The following is a 13,731-nucleotide window of genomic DNA, read 5'->3' as shown; positions in this document are numbered from 1 at the left end:
ACCAACACATCCTTTATAGTGCTCTGCCATAGACTAAAACTATTTTTCCCATTAAAAGGCTCCACCTCGAACTTGGCCGTCGAAGTACTAGCCATTAAAAAAAAATTTATCTTCTCTCCTCTAACGTCAGTAGTGAAGTTAGCACCTGTCAGAATGACGTTTGCAATGGTGCATGCGTTAGCTTCTGCATAAGCGTGACGTTAGCACTCCATAGGGTGGATTGGCGCCTCGACCCGCTCTCCGACCCAATTCTGAATCCGGGTCTTTCATTCAATTCTTGCACTATTCATCATGTTCTTCATCTATGGAAATTTTTTTTTCTTTCCAATTTTTTTTTTCACACATTCAATTGTTAAATGACCCTCCTTCAATTGAAAAATTCCAGAATAATTTTTCGGCACCTAATCTAAATCTTCGCGTACCTCAATCCAATATGAACAAACCGCTCTGATCTTGAGCACTCCCATGGAAAAACTTCAGATCCAAAAAATTTCTTTTGATTTGATCTGATCTGTCAGATCTGCACCCAATCGAAACCATGCTCTGATACCACTTGTTGATGTGAAGCGATTTTAATCTTCCGATCAACAAAATAAATCACAAAAAGAACATTCATTGAAAAATGGAGATGAGAGATTTTACGTGGTTTAGTAAGGTTGCCTACATCCACGAAGCGTGCACCTGGAGAAAAATCCACTATGAAACGATGACAGTAAAAGATCTGATCAGTCTCTCCCCGATCCTAGATCCCCTGTATGCCCCTACACTTTCAACTCGTTGAAGAAAAGTTCTTCCTAGAGAGAACTCCTCACAAAATGACAAGCAATCCCCATATTTTCCTATGACTTACAAACATATATATGACACCACACAACCGTTGGATTTAGAGACGATCCAACGGTTGTGATAAAAGTCACAATAAATAAATAAAAATAAACATATTTTTTAACACATTGCATAAACGATTCCATTCTTGCTTTTATTTGATTCTTCTGTATGTTAACATGGGTTAAATGATTGATTAAATTAATCTTTGATAGTAATAAATATAAATAATTCATAACTAATAAGAAAATTAATTTTGTGAGTGCCAAAAAGACATGCTAACAACAACTAGTTTAATTAAATCAAATAAAGAAATAACTACTTTATAATGACTTTTTAAAGAAAAATTATGACTACAACACTTGATATCCTACAAATAATATATTTAGAAAAATTTGCCACATATACACACCCACACAAAATATCTCAAACAATGGCTACCCTAGTTACAACCATATGCATATACAAAATCCAACACAATATAAAATTCTGTCTTGCATTAGCACTTTTAGTTTGGAGAATTGAGAAAAGGAAAGACTTTTGAGAGAGAGAGAGAGAGAGAGAGAGTTATCTCATTGTGTGCATTTATCTTGAGAAGGAGAGTTCTTCCTATTCTTTATAGTTTGGTTCTTCCCCATATGGCTTGCTCAAATGGGACGATTTATGTAACTATCACTTGCCCATGGGCGTTCCATCCCTGATGTGGGTGGGTTATTCATAAGTTAGTAATTGCTCATGTGTGATTATTTTGTGTAGGATTGTATGTGATCACAATTGCTTTAGTCATGATTATTGGTTGGCTCCTTCACATTTTGTATAGAAATTGAGTCGTTATCCACATGACCAGAACTTGGGCAAGGTGCACAGAGTGGACATGCTTAATCATATAAGCTACAAGTGGGTGAGTTATACGAAGTGGTGCAACGTAGAATGAACAACATAAAAAGTTGCGCATAGCTACACAAATTAGTGCAAGCGCGTAATGCAAAGTAAAGTTGTGCAGAGCAGAGTTGCACAAAGCAATCCAACATAAATTAAATATGCACCAAGCAATGTGGAGCATAGCTAAGAAGCAGGCTGCGTAGAGTTGCACAAACCAGCACAACATAGAGTAGAGTTGCGCCAAGCAATGTAGAGTAGAAAATGTAGAGCATAGTTGCGCCAAACAATGTTGAGTAGAGTAGCACCGAGTTGCATAGAGCCAAGCAGAGTTGGGCCAAGTAGCGATGAGTAGCACAGAGTTGAGCTACACATCACAAGGTTGTGCAGAGCAGATCTACACCCCACATGACTTGGACGTGGCCAGGCGAGCTACACTGAATCAACCTGCTCTTCCCAGTCTCCCACATGACTGGATATGGACAAGCTATCTAGAGCCAACTTTTCTTCGTGACTTGCACATGGGCGAGCTGTACAAGGTAGACCTCCTCTTCCATGTGACTTGCATGTGGACAAGCTACCTAGAGGAGACTTACTCCTTTGAACCTTTGATTTTTGTCTTCACTAAGTTCTATCCCCAACAATTACAAAATTGAATAATTATATATTAGGGATATTTATAAAAAAAAAAAAATGACCTATTTTTCATTCCAATATAGTAAGCAATTGTTGGAAATAAATCAAAAACTGTGATTCTTCTAGTCATTCTATGTAATTAATCAAACATAATAATTGCACGGGTTAAATGATTTATTTAATTAATTTTTGAAAGTTATAAATTATAAGTAATTTGCTATATATTTCATTAAAAATAAATTTTAATTTTAATAAGCAAATTGAATTTTCCGAGTGCAAAAATGATATGCTATCAACAACTGATTTAATTAAATCAAAGAATGAAATAACTACTTTATAATAAATTTTTAAGGAAAAATTATGACTACAACACTTCACAGCTTAAATAATATATTTAGAAAAAACTGCCACACACCCACGAACACCCACACAAAATTTCTCAAACAATGCCTACCCTAGCTTCAAGTATATACATATACGAACACAGCATAAAATTTAAGTCTTGCATTAGCATTTGCAGTAGGGAAAAGTTACAGTAGTACTCTTGCTCAAGGTTGCTAGTAATGCTTAATTATTCTCTGAATCTATCAGAAAGCACACGGAGATATATGACACAAAATCAGAAAACAGCTAAATTTAAATCATCTTATTGCAGCAATATTGTTGTGAATGTCAAGCAGAGAAATACGATATTGCATTAATCATAGCCAGCTAGCTTGAAGCAATTCAGATATCAATTCTGAAATAGTTCAAATCGAAAGGCAAACATATGTTATAGAAGACCCTTCATGAGGAAACCCAGAAGATCAAGCTTTAGTATATGAAAGAGAGTGCATCTGTGGGTAACAACGTACGAACGTACAGTGTGATTTGTTTTGCCAGCTGCCCATGCCAGACACACAGCAAGTTTCAGATCTTGCCCTAGGTGCATGATAACCCATCTTGGATATGAGTGTAGAAACCAACAACAGCTCTTGAAGGTTCCTGGCGATCGATGGTTGATCCTGCACCATTTATTCCTGGTAATTAATTAAGGTTGCTGGGTTTGTAGACACGCCCATTGCCTGCATGCAATAATGAAGTTAATTAGATGATGATCACTAACTTCACTAGTTGTGTTTGATTAATATAATTAATGCAGCCTCCGCCATCAACTTCTCCAGCATCAGCACAGATTGGTGCATGCTGCTTGTGGGTGTGACCAGTCACCAGTCGAAAAGGCATTTGGCATCTTAATTTATTTCCAACCAGAAACAGTTAATCAATCTCTGGTAATAACATAACTTAACTCTTTCTTGATCTTCTTAATTACATACCCACTTTATAATTAATCTGTCATATGTATGGGCTTAATTTGAAGCTTCTTCACGCAGATTGGTTTTGCTTAATTGATTAATTGAAGGTGTGGTTAATTAAGTTTCCCCAACCAGCAGGAGTTTTCTATGGTTCATGTATCAGTTATCAGATATATATATGCATACATCTACCTAAACCCAACTGCTGAAGTGTTATCACATCAAGCCCCAGTTCCACATATCCGAGATTTTAACAACTTACCTTAGATAAGTACTCAGCAGCACCTTATTTGGGTTCCTAGCTATCGCAGATTTTAACTACTTACCATACCTATATAGGCATACGTCAACTCAACTGTACATGCGCGTACCTTGTGTGCGCGCACACACGCATATAATATACTCTCCTTCAAAAGTCTCCTTGTTAGATTTTTCCCATGCTATACACTCTCTATCTCCTTTGTAAATGTACATGTTTGAATTACATTTTAATTAACGTGGCCTCCACCCTAGTTGATAACTTGTAACTTGCAATAATTAACATTTGAAGTTAAGTTGCTATCCTTGTTAGGAAATATAGACCGAAGAGATCAAATAGAGGAGATGGAGGATTGCACACACTATAAAAAATTGAATAACAGACTTGGCTATTAAATAGCCTTACAAGGAAACTGAAATAAATATAAACATAGCCCACGTTTTACAATTGCTAGTATATGTGTTAGTGCAATCATACGTTTTGTATAAAGTGTGGCGAGACAGTCGATTGGGCCCGAGAATAGTAGAGTTACTCCCTGGGGTCTGGACCAGAATTGGGTAGACCAATCGTACTACAGACGCATTTAGTTTTGATCTAACCTAGTAGGCCAATCACAGTTAGGTCCCGCCTACGAGCCACACAACCCAATCATGTGGGGTAAATACATGACAATGTGATATGAATATTCTGAGGATAATTCCTCATTAAAGACACAATAATTGGATGTTATAATATGATGAACAACCATGAGTTACAAACGCGTTATGTTATATGCTGGTGGATACTCATGCGGTATAATATGAATATGAGAAATGAAATGAAAAATGAACAGCCAAGAGTTACTGACGCTTTGTGCTATATGCTGGTAGATACTCATGGGCTAGAATATGAATATGAGAATATGAAAATGAAAAATGAACAACTATGAGTTACAGACGTGTTGTGTTACATATTGGTAGATACTCGTGAGTTAGAACATGATCATGAGAAATGAAAGCTTATGAAAACATGTTGATCATATATGATGATGAGAAATGAAAGCTTATGAAAGTATATATGTATATATATATATATATGATTATGAGTGCATATCTGTATATTTTCTCAATTGATATAATTATTTAAATGAATGTGTTATGATATAACAAAACTCATGTTACCATATACTGTCAATAATTTATTCCATCTTACTGAGAGGTGTCTCACCCCAAAGAATTTAAACATTTCAAGAAATCAGGATGGACGAATGGAGCAAGCTCCGAAATAGTGGAAATTATGTTACCCTAGTATTTAGAGTAAGTGTTTCAGAGTTGGGGATATGTTTTGTATAACCTTAAGAGTATTTTTTGAATTTTTGGGGATGTATATGCTTATGTGTGGAGGTTATAACACTCTGGTATTGTATATGAGATCCAGACACTTTGTGTATTCTGCTACATGGATTTTATATGTTTTGATAGACAAATTTCCTAGTACCCCACTTCGGGTCAGGTCATGATAATATATGGTATCAGAGATGTTTTTTAGATGATTCTTTATTATTGTGTTGAAAAAAAAATGCTAGGAAAAATCAGGTCGTCACTATTTGATATCAGAACCTAGGTTGCTAGGTTCTGCAAACTTCAGCGGAATACAATACCAAAGTATAGGAATGGATCTTGATGAAAGTAGGAGATGGGTAGATTGGGATTTTAGTTAGTCATTATTGAAGGTTAAAGATTGGAATTTAGGGTTTTATCTTGCAGCTTGGAGGCAGAAAATTCCATGGTGATTTCTATGATTTTCTTAGAGTGACGATTTCAAGAAAGTCATAGTTTACTATCGTTGGTTCTTGCTTCTCAGTGGTAAGGCTGAATCTTAAATTGGGAAATATGAGGACGTTAAAATGAATGGTTATAGGAGACTATCTTATGGGTCTTAGTCAAATGAGTGTATTAGCTGTGTTATGATGATAGAGTTCTAAGATTGTTTTGTTCCATTTTTAGGATGGACCCCGAAAGTAGCAATGCACATATTGGAGATGATGATGCACCGCTTTCTAGTATGGGCAGCAGAGATTTAGAAGTGGTTCTACGTGGTGTCACCCATCAATTGATGATAGAAATGGCCAAGAATTCAGGGGAACGGGGCTGCATGATTGAACAGTTGACACGTATGAAACCCTCGTCATTCTCTAGAGGGGCCGAACCATTCGTGGCTGAGAACTGGGTCCAGGAAATTGAGGAGATATTGGTAGTTCTCTTGCGCACTGAGGAGCAGAAACTATCATTCGCTACGTTTAAGTTGACAAGAGAGGCTAAACGCTGGTGGAGATCAGCGAGATTGCTAGAGGAGCAGAGGCTTGTGCCTATAGCCATGACCTAGAGCTGCTTTAGAGAATTATTCTTCAAGCGGTATTTCCTGCTACCACAAAAAATGTAAAAGCGGAGGAATTCTTGAATTTGACCCAGGGGCACCTGATGGTCCAGCGATACATAGCCATATTTATAGAGTTGTCCCGATTTTTCCTATACATGGTGCTAGACGAGGAAAAGAAGGCGAGGAAATTCGAGAGCGGCCTGAGGCAGGGTATTTATCAATAGGTCGTGGAATTTCAGGTGCAAATTTTTTAAAATTGTTAGATAAAACCACAGTGATTGAGACTAACCAGTAGAGAGGTGTTGGAGCACAGAGCCAGAGAAAGAGGCCCATGCCTCCCGATTTTTAGGCAGGTACCAACCAGTGGCCTTGGAGAAGGCATGGTGGCAGAGGAGGTTAAATACAGGGGATGAGAGACCGAGCTATATAGGGTAGATTATTGCACCCTCCCTATTCTAGGTGCCACAGGAGTCATCCAGGAGAATGCTGGGTCAGAAAGTGATTTGTTATCGATGCAGTCATCCCGGACACATAGCACTGTCGTGCACCACTGGGCAATGCGCCTACTACTAGACTGTACCGAGGAGATAATCGGGCACTATCAGCAGAGGAATACCACCCCAGTGCGAGTTTATACTCTAATACCAGGAGACGCTAAGGCGGCAGACGATGTAGTGACAGGTATTATTTCAATTTTTTCATATAAAGCTATTGTTTTATTTGATTCAGGGGTGACTCACTCCTTCATAGCCCAAGAGTTTATCAAGTTATATGGAATAGAAACTCAACCACTAAATGTCAATTTATCAATGGCTACACCTACCAGGACCATAGTGTTGTGTAGGAAGGTACTAAGAGACTATCCAATCTATATTCAGGTGAGGTCCTTGCCAGAAAATTTGGTAGTCTTAGATATGCATGGTTTTGAAATAATTATGGGAATGGACTGACTAGCTATTCACTATGCCAACATTGACTGCTATCAGAAAGAGGTAGTATTCAGACCTTCAAGAGAGTAGGAGTACAGATTTGTGGGGACACATGTGCGCACCCCACCACAGTTATTATTAGCCATTTAGGCAAAGCGGTTGTTATTGGAGGGACGCCAGGGGTACCTGACCTATGTGAAAGAAGTGTCAGAAGGGGAATTAAAGTTGAAAGATATCTCGATAGTGAGGGATTTTCCTGATGTGTTTTCGAAGGATTTGCCAGGACTGCCTCCTGATCGTGAGGTTGAGTTTACTATTGAATTGTCTCTAGAAACAGTGCCAATTTCTAAAGCTCCATATAGAATGGTACCAACGGAATTAAAAGAGTTGAAGGAACAATTATAGGAACTGTTAGAAAAGGGGTTTATCAGGGCCAACGTGTCACCTTGGGGAACCCCGGTATTGTTTGTGAAAAATAAAGATGGGTCGATGAGAATGTGCATTGACTAGAGAGAAATTAATAAAATGACCATCAAGAATAAATACCTACTTCCCCATATTGATGATTTGTTTGACCAGCTTTAGGGGAAACAAACTTTTTCTAAGATTGATTTATGATCTGGGTACCATAAAGTGAAGGTCAAGGCAGATGATGTTCCAAAGATAGCATTCAAAACTTGGTATGACCATTATGAGTTCCTGATTATGCCGTTTGGACTGACAAATGCTGCTGCCATATTTATGGACCTGATGAACAGGGTTTTCCATTAGTACCTAGATCAGTTTGCTGTTTTTTTTATTAATGATATTTTGGTGTATTCAAAGAGCCTCGAGGAGCACGAGAAACATTTGATGATAGTTTTACAAGTGCTGAGAGAAAGAAGGTTGTATGAAAAATTCAAGAAGTGTCAATTCTGGTTGAAGCAAGTCACTTTCATTTGATATGTGATATCAAGGGGTGGCATCTCTGTGGATCCAAGCAAGATTGAGGCGATAGTGGACTGGGAAAGACCAAAAAATGTATATGAAGTCAAAAGTTTCTTAGGATTGGCAGGATACTATCGCCGATTTGTAGAAGGCTTCTCTAAATTATCAGGCCCTTTGACAAATCTGACTAGGAAGAATGCGAGGTTGAATGGACATATGAGTGTGAGTAGAGCGTCCAGGAATTAAAGCAGTGACTCATCACTGCACCGGTTCTGACGATTCCTTTGGAAGAAGAAGGTTTTGTAATTTATAGTGATGTGTCACACAAAGGGTTTGAGTGTGTTCTAATGCAGGGGGAGAGTTGTAGTGTATACTTCACAACACCTCAAAGAATATAAAAAGAATTATCCTACCCATGATATGGATTTAGCAGTGGTGATTTACGCGTTGAAAATTTGAAGACATTATTTGTATGGGGGTAGGTGTGAGATCTTCACAGATCATAAGAGTCTAAAGTACTTTTTCACATAGAAGGAATTAAATATGAGGCAAAGGAGGTGGTTAGAGCTGATTAAAGATTATGACTGCACCATCAGTGATCACCCAAGAAAAGCTAATATGGTAGTTGATGCTTTGAGCCGAAAATCAGTGGGTTCATTAGTATCAGCAGTGGTGACTCAACATCCGATCTAGATGGATTTAGAAAGGTTTGGTGTAGAGTTGGTAGAGGGAAATCACCAGGCCCTCATTGCTAATCTGGTACTTTAGCCCACCTTACAGGAAAGAATTAAAATTGTCTATATGAAAGATGTGGAATTAGTAAAGATTATGGATAAAGTATAGAATGGTCAGGAAGCAGAGTTTAATATCTCAGATGATGGAACTTTGAAGTTTTGTACCAGAGTTAACTACTCCATGAGTAGACTGACAGAGTTGTACATACAGGAGATAATTAGATTGCATGGCGTGCTAGTGTCCATAGTATCATATCCAAACTCACAGTTCACATCTCATTTCTCGAGGAGTTTGCAAGGAGCCATGGGTTCTCGATTGACATTTAGCATAACATTTCATCATCAAATTGATGGACAGATAGAAATGACCATATAGATACTAGAGGATATGTTGCGAGCTTGTGTACTAGAATTTGGAGGTTGTTGGATACAATTTTTGCCATTAGTTGAATTTGCTTATAATAACAACTACCGGGCCAGCATTGGGATGGCACCATACGAAACATTATATTGTGGAAGGTGCCAATTTCCATTATATTGGGATGAAATTGGTGAAAGGTAGGTTTTGGGGCCAGAAATTATTCAGCAAACCTTTGAGAAAGTCAAACTTATTGCAGCTCAGAGTTGACATAAAAATTACGCTGACACCCACTGATGAGAGCTAGATTTTGGTGTAAGGGATCATGTATTTTTGAAAGTTGCACTAATGAAAGGAATTATGAGATTTAGGAAAAAGGGTAAGTTGAATCCTAGGTTTATTGGACCATTTGAGATATTGGAAAGAGTCGGTTCAGTTGCCTACAGGTTAGCGTTACCACCGAGGCTGTCTAGACTTCATGACGTATTCTATGTATCTATGTTAAAGAAATATGTCCCCGATCCCTCACATGTAATAAACTATGAGGCACTAGATCTTAAAGTTGCGTTGACATACAAAGAAGTATCAGTGTAGATTTTGGATTGGAAGGAACAAGAATTACGCACTAAGAGGATTTCCCTAGTGAAAGTACTCTGGTGCAATCACGCAGTTGAAGAAGTTTCATAGGAATTGGAGGATAAGATGCGTTAGAGATATCCACACCTGTTCAGTGGAGCCCAGAGTTGAGCTAGAAAGAAAAAGTAAATGACAATGTATGTCTATTGAATTGTACAGTGTAGAATAGTTAGTGCTTTTGGTTTTGGTTATGAATGATTTTGGGAGAGTTTTCTTTTTATGTAATTGATTGTAATCTCCCAAAACCCTCCCTTGTAACCACGGTATTCCTCCGCCATAAATGAGGATAATTAATAAAATTTTGGTGTTTTTCCTTAAGGTTGGTAAATGAGATATACAGCAAATTTCGAGGACGAAATTTTTATAAGGAGGGGAGGATGTAGAGACCCAAAAAATTTAAATAATAAGAAAAACAAAGAAAATATGGAAGATGGTTTGGTGTAGACCAAACTGTAGACGGTTTGGTGGGAGGTCAGAAAACTGTTGACTGTTTTGTGTAACTTGCTACCCAGTAGCGGTAAAATGGTGAAAAACGGAGGGGTTAAAAATCCAAACCGTTGACTGTTTGGGGAAAACCGTCAATGGTTTTGTCTGGGAGTGCTGAATAAAGGAAATCCTACAGCTTGTTTTGGTTTAAAAACAAAAATAATATCTCTTTCTCTCTCTCTAAACTTGTGGAACCCTCTTTCTTCTCTCTTCGATTTCTCTTTGATTTCATTCCGATTCAACGATCAAACATCACCACTGGGTCCTAGGAGCAACCCTTAGCAAATTAATTGGAGCAAAATCGTGTTTTGGGGTTTCCGGGCACCACTCAAAAGTTGGGGTAAGGATGGTGAATGTGTCAACTATTTATAATTTAATGGATTAAATGGAGTCTATGGGCCTAGGGATGTTTAAATGATTATAATTCAGGGGTTGATATAATTGAACTGGAAAATGTGGTTTTAGGGTTTTAAGCTCCAATCACCGCAGGCATCAGTTTAGGGATCCTAGCAAACACCTTCTCAGTAAGCAGGTAAGGGGAATAAATTATAACATATATTTTTGAGAAATTAATTGGTTGATTTAAAGTATGTGAAAATGAAAATATTGTATATGTTTTGGAAAAACTATGTTATGGATATTTTCCTTGTGATTATTATATTATGATTATCAGTTTAAAATTGTGTTGTATGAGGAATATGAAATAACAGTTTTATATCGGGAATATGATTTTATACAGAAATGATGTTATGAGATATATAGAGATGTTTTTATACAGATATGATAATATGAGATATATTGATATGTTTTATACAGATATGAAAGATATGAGAAACTTAGATATGTTTTATATAAAAATGATGAAAAGAGATATTCAGATATGTTTTACACAAAGATGATGATATATGTGTGATAGATCTCTAGTTGGCTTGCTTTCTAATGTTGTTTCTGTATTGCTTGCTTAGAACACATCTTTCACATATCTCATTCGAATGTTGGATGTTGGGTGACTCGTTCATCATCTTCTTGCTTCCTAACTGCTTCAAGCTTTCAAAGTTGAGGTGTCTAAAGCTTAGATGCCCCAACCAATCTTTGTTGTTGATGATGGCACTTAGACATCTTGGCATGTCATGATAGATGGTGAGAGAGAACATCCGATTCTTTCCCATAGTGACTCGAGTGACGAGCTTGACTTGAGTGTCTAAGTTCATTGCTGATTACTATACTCGAGTAATGATTGTCATGAATCAGTTGAGGAGAAATAAATAGAATCTCATAACATGAGGATATGTGAGAAAATTTTGCGATCTTTAGATCCAAAATTTGACTACATAGCCCTCACGCTAGAAAAAATGAAAGATCTGAAGACCATGTCTGTAGAAGAGCTCGTACGATATTTGCAAGCTCACGAGCATAAGGTGAACAAAAGAAGTGACAGTAAGTCACTAGAACAAGTCCTTCAGTCAAAACTATCTTTGACTGATGGGAGACACGAGCAAGGGGGGACGTCACACTGAGGACAAGTGCAAGGTCGCGGATCTCATGGAAGAGGATCTAGATATACTGAATCCAAAGGAGGAGGCCGAGGCAGACAAGGTTCCATGAGAGGAGGTCATGGACAACAAAACAACGTCCCACAAGGAAAAGGACGTGGAGGAAGAGATGGCGGCTACAACAACCATCAGAACATTGATAAAAGAAACATTGAGTGCTATAACTGCCATAAGTTTGGCCATTATAGCAATGAATGTTGGGGGCGACAACAATAAAAGGTTAGAGAGGAGGCTAACTTTTCCAAAACTGAAGATGTAGTTGGAGAGTCATTGATGCTAATGGCTCACAACTTAACCCAGGATCAAAGTTTTTGGTACCTCAACTTTGGAGCCAACAACCATATAACTGGCAGAAAGAACCTATTCATTGAATTTGATGAGAAAGTTCAGGGGGAGATCTCTTTTGGCGATCTCTCTAAAGTCCTAGTCCAAGGGAGAGGAGATGTCCTAATCAAGTGGAAGGCTAGAGATCATGCTTTCATTATGTGCTAGACATGAAGACCAACATCTTGAGTCTCGAACAGTTATTGGAGAAAGGCTACCGAATTAGCCTTAAAGATAAGTATATGGTGATATTAGACGCTCAAGGTAAGCTCATCACTTGAGTCACTATGGCAAAGAATCGAATGTTTTCTCTCGCCATCTATCATGACACGCCAAGATGTCTAAGCGCCATCATCAACAACAAAGATTGGTTGTGGCATATGAGGTTTGGACACCTCAACTTTGAAAGCTTGAAGCAGTTGGGAAGCAAGAAGATGGTGAACGAGTCACCCAACATCTAGCATCCGAATGAGATATGTGAAAGATGTGTTCTGAGCAAGCAATACAGAAACAACTTTGGAAAGCAAGCCAACTAGAGATCTACCACACTGCTCCGGCTAGTACACACAGATGTGTGTGGCCCATTGAAACTGATTTCAAATGGATAGAACCGATACTTCTTCACCTTCATTGACGAGCAATGGGGACTTCATCTTGGCGTGTCATGTATGTCCAGTGGAGAGTATTCTAGACTTCTTAAGAAGTCTTGGCGGAAGCGATGATTTCGAAGGTGGCCTCATCAAGGCCCTGGTAGATTATGGACTTAGCTTTGTAATCCCTTTTCGATCGGCGCAGAAGGTCATTCATTGAGCATTAGATGTAGATGCTTCAGCTTATTTTGATGGGGCTCCCTCATACCCATCTTCAACAATGTCCATGACATCCTGAGCACCTAGTAGGACTCTCATTTGAATGCACCATGACTCGTTCTGAATTGTGCTTCCAAGTGTAGAAGTGTCTAGTTGTATCAAGGATAAGTCCAAGAACGTATTTCATAGGGACTACTAATTATCAAAGTATTTGTGAAAGTTTAGTAAAAACCTGTTGACGTAAAATGCTATATGAATTTCATTTTGATTTTTTTATGTTTATGAACAAAATAAACAAAATGGAAAGTACTTGAGAAAATGCTAAAATGAGATTTAACTTTTACCAAGATTCCAAAAAATATAAATCCAATAACACAACCAAAATAAAACAAATTCACTGAAACAATTTAACAAACACTTGGGTTACAAGTTCAACGTCCTTTTGATTCCACCATTTACTAATTTCCTTGGCTATACTCCTCTTCTTGTTAATCCAATCAAGGCATTAATAAGATGAAACATTCAAACCTAAGCTCGAGTAAATTTGCCACATCCAAACGGAACTAAATAAATACTCTCACTAAGCTTCAAACAAAATTCATGTAAAAATTAATTGATGAAAATCCTAGATTAAATCAAGGTTTCGTTGTGCCTAACGTCAACAACAAAACAAGAAATAAGAGCAAGTGATTTATCAATGATGGCTTCAATTTTCAGTTTTAG

This window comes from Malania oleifera, chromosome 6, assembly GCF_029873635.1.
Source record: "Malania oleifera isolate guangnan ecotype guangnan chromosome 6, ASM2987363v1, whole genome shotgun sequence".
NCBI lineage: Eukaryota > Viridiplantae > Streptophyta > Magnoliopsida > Santalales > Ximeniaceae > Malania > Malania oleifera.
Note: the sequence above shows the minus strand (reverse complement) of the source record.